The following is a 6,895-nucleotide window of genomic DNA, read 5'->3' as shown; positions in this document are numbered from 1 at the left end:
GCCGATTCACATGCCAAATTTAAAAATGACGTTGACTACGGGAAATTAAATGTACAGCAAGTGTCTGTAGATAGAACTCTACACCAGCTATGGCTGTTGTTTTCTTTTAATGTGAAATGTGCATTCATTGAAAAGGGTTGGGGTGCATTTGAGAAGACAACCTTGACCTTATTTCTGGCATAAAATATGACCATTTACTCACCCATATAACTTTGGTGTTATTTGGAGTTGTTTGTCAGATATTAAGATCTGCATATATCCATATAGTGGAAGTGAATGGGGCACCGAAATGCAGCCTCTAAATAACACATTATCTGCCGCGAAACTCGTTGATTTCACCAATATTTGGTTATGATATGCTAGTGTTATTCTCCGTTGAGTCCAGAGTTACCTGTTATCTATTTGCCGACGTTGCTGCGGTTTGTTGTTCTTTGGCCAGCTGTTCCTCTCTCTGCCTCCGTATCCTCCTCTCAACCAGCTCCTCATCCGTATACTCTGGCTCAAAACAGTAAGGACATCCATCATAAACAAAGTCGACTTCCACAACCTCAGAATCGGAAATATATTCAGCCATGTTGCAAAAAACTAGCAGTAGCGTGTGGCGCTCAGAGACAACATCATCCAGGTCAGAGGTTAGTCAATCTACAGACCCCGGATGATGATAACAGGTAACTCCAGACTCAACGGGGAATAGCACTAGTGTATCATAACAAAATCTTGGTGAAATGATCGAGTTTCGTGGCAGATGATGCGTTATTTAGAGGCTGCGTTTCGGTGCCCCAGTCACTCCCACTATATGGATATACGCTGACCTAAATATCTTCCGAATGACTCCAAATGACAACAAAGTTATATGGGTGAATAAACGTATTTTATGCCAGAAATAAGGTCCAGGTTGTAAAAAACAGTAGTTCCCCTTTAATATCCAACTCCTTAGACTCTGATTAAATGAAATACAATGCAAAAATATTTCCGATTCATGCTGGAGTTGTGGCTGGAAACGAGGCTGAGAGATGTGACCATGAAGCTAAAACAAAGCTACTGTAGAAAGATACTCCCTGCAGGTTTATATTCTATTCATTCTTCTAGCTAAATTTGTTGAAAAAAATGGGTTTAAAGTGCGTGTAATGAATTTCCACCATAGTTTGTTTTTTAGACTTAAGATTCAGGCTTCTCAGCATCACTCAGACACTATTTTTAAAAAAAATGAAAGATAAAATACAAGAATTCTGAAGGAAAAGACATTTTCTTCTTGAATCAAATGTTTGTTTTAGGAGCGTAGCCGCTGATGTCGAAACCTCAAACAGGTGGCTTCACGCTGCGCCCTCGTTCGAAAGCATCTCTCTGCGTGTGTGTGCGTCGGAAAAAGCTCAGTGCGGTATCTTAGCAACCTCCTCGCCACCTGTGATGATGAGTGGAAGGTTGGAGCATCCCTGGGTGTGTGTGTGTGTGTGTGTAAGTAACGGTGGAAGGCATGGGAGGTAAAAGAGGCGGCATTCAGTAGTGACTGACAAGACACAGGCTTCATGAGACTTAGTGGTAGAGAAGAAGAGAGTTCAGAGACTGGGAATTCACAGACTTCAACGGGCGTTTCAAAAGATGCAGAGAGTTGGAGGGTTGAAGCGTGAGAGAAGGAGAGTGTGGCAGGCAGCCAGCAGTTAAGAGAGGGGAGGGCGACAGAGGACAGCAAAAGAGAGAGGGAGAGGAGGGAGGAGAGATGGAGGGAGGGGAGAGATGAATCTTTCATCTCAACATTGCTTGTGGGCTTTTTTTCTATTTATTTTTTTATTGAGAAATGAGAAACACAATCCAATATTAATGTGTTTCTCGGTAAGTGTTTCGTGCGACCCGGCTCCCGTTTTTGACCATCAGCAGCTGGTGGCTGTGTATTTCATTAGCCTTTCTTCATACCCAGAGAAAGAGAAAAAAAAAAAAAAAGGAGGGCAAGAGTTTTGGGAAAATGGAGGAGGGCTTTGAAATGAGACTAAAGAGATGGAGGAGGGGATAGAAGATGAGTGGAGCCTGTGGACGTGCGCACCAGTCCTAAAACAGCTTGTTTATAATACATCACTGAGAGACAGAGACTCTGCATCAGTCACTGAGCAAAGCGGCTTCTAGGACGAGCTGAACATCGGAGGCGAAGGCGAGAAACGACGGCTGCCATAACCCCGCCACGTGTCCGGGGTTATGGCTGAAAAAGTTTTCTGCTCTACCTGCAAAATGTGCCGACTAAAGCGAGACAGTCACGAAAGTACTAATTGCACCTCGGCGCGGGGGGTTGTGAAATGCGAGGCGCAGTTTAATCCTACATGATGCTGGCGACCTTGAAAACCGCGTAAAATATGAAACAGCTTCAGAAGCTGCGAGACTTTTAAATAATTAAATAAACAGGGCGGCAAAGAGTTCGAGCACGGAGTGATTTTAATTTAAATGTGTTGCAGTTCAGTGATTTGCATAATTCAAACCGGAGCACCTGCACCAATAACAGCTGGGTGAACCTTTTGCTTTCTTTCTTGTATTATACATACAGCGCACACACCCTTATGGGTTTTATGCACACAGGCACACATGCATTAAATTCCCCAAACATTAGGTACACTAGTAATGCATTCATGTTGAAACGGCGTCAGAAAGGTGGGGATTCAACTGAACGATCATTACGGAGGATGTAGTTTGTGGTGCTGTTAAGCTGGATTGAAATAAAATACAAAGTGTTTCTGTTATTCAGCCTGGCCCGCTGACTAAAAGGAGGTTGTCAAAATAATAGAAACATATCGATTCAGCGGTTAAACTATTGCTGAATGCCATAACCTTCATGAAGCTGTGATTTAGTTCAGAACAGTCGTATTAATTGAACTGAAAGCTTTATTGTGAGTTTAACATGTCATATCTGAACAGTGCAAAAGATTAAAAACATGAAAAGACAACCATTCACACAGTCACTATTATTCACAATCATACAGCCATGAGGGCGATAAACAGTACAGTGCTATTTAAAAGACAAGATATTGCTCTTATGTAAGAATTAGCAGCATTCACTCTACGGATGGCCCAGGGGTAAAAGCTGCTTTTGGGTCTATTTGTTAATAATACTTGTTAATACTTGGCATTTTAGATCGGGCCCAGGTGTGGCAATCCAGCCAGCCTGCTCACCTGACACTTACACTGTATATCCACCCATCAAGCCTTGCATCTACCCCGTTCTTTCATCCACTCCTCAAAAGTTTGTTGTGTCTGCCCGTGTGACACCTTCCTGTCCAGATTTTGTCTCCGCGCTTTTTGTAACACGATGCTTTCAGCCTTTACTTGTCCCCTCTGCTTCCAGATCTTCAGCCCAGCTCAGCAGCACCACTCCACATATTTCGTAGTGCCACTTGGCTTGGCTTTAGCGGAGAAGCGTGCGTGAATGCGAGTGTGTTTGGGAAACATTTGCAAAGGTACAGCGATGCGCAAACGTTTTAGATCCTTCTCCGTCTCGCTGTAACGTCAGGATGACGTCTGATCCATCTGAGATTCATTCTGCAGCATGACGGCGAACCCAAACATCCAGCCAGAGCCTGAACAAGGAGTGCTACCGCCGATGGTGTGACCCCTATGGAACCTTGATCTTAAAACCGTGTAGTCTGGATTACACACTAAGACAGGAGAGTAAATCCTAAGAAGTACTATGGCTATGGGGCGAATTCAGGTCGACTGGGGCCTTTCTGTGTGGAGTTTGCATGTTCTCCCTGTGTTTGCGTGGGTTCTCTCCAGGTACTCCAGCTTCCTCCCACCATCAAAAGACATGCTCATTAGGTTAACTGATTCTAAATTGGCCGTAGGTGTGAGTGTGAATGGTTGTCTGTCTCTCTGTGTTAACCCTGTGATAGACTGGAGACCTGTCTGGAACCGTGAAAAGATTGTATGCAAGTGTGCCTTGGAGAACTGGTGCAGCTTAAGGGTAAGAAGTGGTCCAACAAACATAAATGTTATGCACAGTACCTTTGCACAGTGGAAACTGGAATGAATATATCTGACCGAAAGGTGAAAACAACGTACTCTATGCACACACATCAATTACCAAAGTTCAGTTCAGTCAGAGTACGTAGTGTAACGTGCAGATAAATGAGCACATGCATAGAAACACATATGTGCAATTTTATACTTCCAGTCTGCCATTTTTCAGTTTGCTTCCTACCTGTCTTCACCTCATGCCTGCCACAGCCGACCATCGGCAGCCTTCACCCTCAACCTAATCTCGACCCTAAAATAACCCTAATCTTAATCTTAAATTTATGAGAACTTCTCACCTGTCCCAGCTATACACTTTTTCACAACCAATTAACAAATGTTAGGATGGTAAAACCTAAAAACATTCCTTTAAAATTAGTTATAAATGTACATATTCTAATTTTCCCCTCATTTTCCTTCCCTTTGGTTTGAATCCTTTGCAACTCTGACAGCCAGAAGAGTCCTTTGACTTGGCGCTTTGCTGTTTTCAAAGAAATCACCCAGTAGTAACTCATTAGCAGGGGCTTATTATCGAAGACAATGTGCACTACCCTCATGCAAAACATTTAATAGAATTCCTCCGTGCAGTCTCATCAGCTTTCAATCCCTCTGTGGTTTTTGTTAATTAGTATTTTGCTCTTGTTATCCAAAAAAAAAAAAAAAAGGTTCAGTGATGTTTGAGCACTGATGAATAATAAATAAGTACCTGGGAGAATACAGGAAAAGGCTTCAACAGAATCTTTTCAACCCACTCTATTAAGCCGATACAGATGAGCCACGCTGTCACTTTATGTTAACGTGTACGATACAGATGCATTTTGCTGAACTCTCTCACATCGTTCACGTGGCGTGCGCTCAGCGTGAGCACACACACACACACACACCCACACACACACACACACACACACACACACACACACACACAGACTTTAAAGAGTCATACTTCACAGAAACATCGTCTCCAGCGGGACTCTCCACGAGGCCTGAGGTGCCTGAATCAAAGTCTCAGTGCAAACACACGCCCAGAATATGAAACATCTGTCTCACCCAAGAGAAGATAATTTACTCTGTATGTTCAAAGTGTAGTTCCTGCCTGTCTCTGTGTGTGCTTTTTTCTTTTTTTTTATTACTTTTTCAGTCATTTTCAGACCAAAGTGTTCCAAAGCCAACTTCTATTAGAGGAGATATGGAATGAAATGTTCATAATTATATTTTGATGTCTTTATAATAACATGTGATATACCTACAGAGGGAGTGGGTCTTCTTCTATGGTGCCAGACACGTCTCCACGGTAACCCAGAATGGACATCTCTGTCTCAAGTGAGTTCTCCTACACATCTCGACGCCACTAAACTCTACACCGTGGTCCTTTAAGTGGCGTAAACAGAATTTTCAACTAACCAAAAGTCTGTCTCTGGTTTAATTAGGTGAGATTTAAACCCTACGTTGTAGCCCTCCAGGCTTAATTACACATCAAAGCGCTCACTGTGACTGGTCTTTACAGCACAGAAAGTTCATCGTTAGTATGTTTTGCCTCAATCCGTCACACAAACCTACATCTACTCAAATCTGACGTTTTTTCTCTTTCTCTTTCCTGCGTTAATGCACTAATCATGTTTTCATTCTGGACGACTTTACCTTGTTCTCTAGTACTACTGCAAAGAACATACCAGAACCCTCTCCCATGGAACAAGCTCCCAGTTTGGCTTTGGCAGGTAGACACCCTTTGTACTTTGAAAGTTAGGCTCAAGAATTTCCTCTTTGGTAAAGCTTATAGTTAGGGCTGGCTCAGGTGACACTGAACCATCCCTTAGTTACGCTGCTATAGGCCTAGGCTGCTGGGGGGATGATGCACTGAGCACCTATCCTCTACTTTCTTCTCTCTTGCACTGAACACCTATCCTCTTCTTTCTTCTCTCTTGCACTGAACACCTATCCTCTACCTTGTTCTCTTTTGCACTGAGTACCTATCCTCTTCTTTCTTCTCTCTTGCACTGAGCGCCTATCCTCTAATTTCTTCTCTCTTACACTGAGCACCTATCCTCTTCTTTCTTCTCTCTTGCACTGAGCACCTATCCTCTAATTTCTTCTCTCGTGCACTGAGCACCTATCCTCTTATTTCTTCTCCCTTGCACTGAGCACCTATCCTCTTCTTTCTTCTCTCTTGCACTGAACACCTATCCTCTACTTTCTTCTCTCTTGCACTGAACACCTATCCTCTACTTTCTTCTCTCTTGCACTGAACACCTATCCTCTTCTTTCTTCTCTCTTGCACTGAGTACCTATCCTCTTCTTTCTTCTCTCTTGCACTGAACACCTATCCTCTACTTTGTTCTCTCTTGCACTGAGCACCTATCCTCCACTTTCTCCTCTCTTGCACTGAGCACCTCTCCTCTAATTTCTCAATTATCTTACTACTCATGCTTTGTTTGCTACTACTGTTTAATAACTACTGCATGTCCCCCCCACACACCATATGGTTCAAAAAGCATTTTTTCCTTGCCACCATCACCTACGTGCTTGCTCTGGGAGTTTCAGGCCAGGTTTTGTAAAGTGCCTTGAGACAATTTGTATTGTTATGGATGCTACATAAATAAAACTTAATTAAACTCTGGGGTCAACCATGTACTTCAACTCTCACATAAAACAACTGACAAGGACAGCCTTCTGAAAAACGTGTTCATGCACATGTTTTTTCCCCTGACTAGATTGCTGTAATTCTTCAGTGAGAAATCACATTTCTCCAATTTTAGCTTCTCTTCAGTGGTTCCTTGTAAGATCCAAAATTGAATTTAAAATCCTTCTCCTTGATTACAAGGCCCTCAAATAGCAATCTCCAGTGTATGTCAAAGATCTCAATAGATTGCTTCACTTTCAAAGTTTTCACAAGTATAATGGGAGGGAT

The sequence above is a fragment of the Chelon labrosus genome (assembly GCF_963514085.1).
Source record: "Chelon labrosus genome assembly, chromosome: 2".
Lineage (NCBI taxonomy): Eukaryota > Metazoa > Chordata > Actinopteri > Mugiliformes > Mugilidae > Chelon > Chelon labrosus.
The sequence above is the reverse complement of the archived record's forward strand: the minus strand, read 5'-3'. Positions refer to the sequence as shown.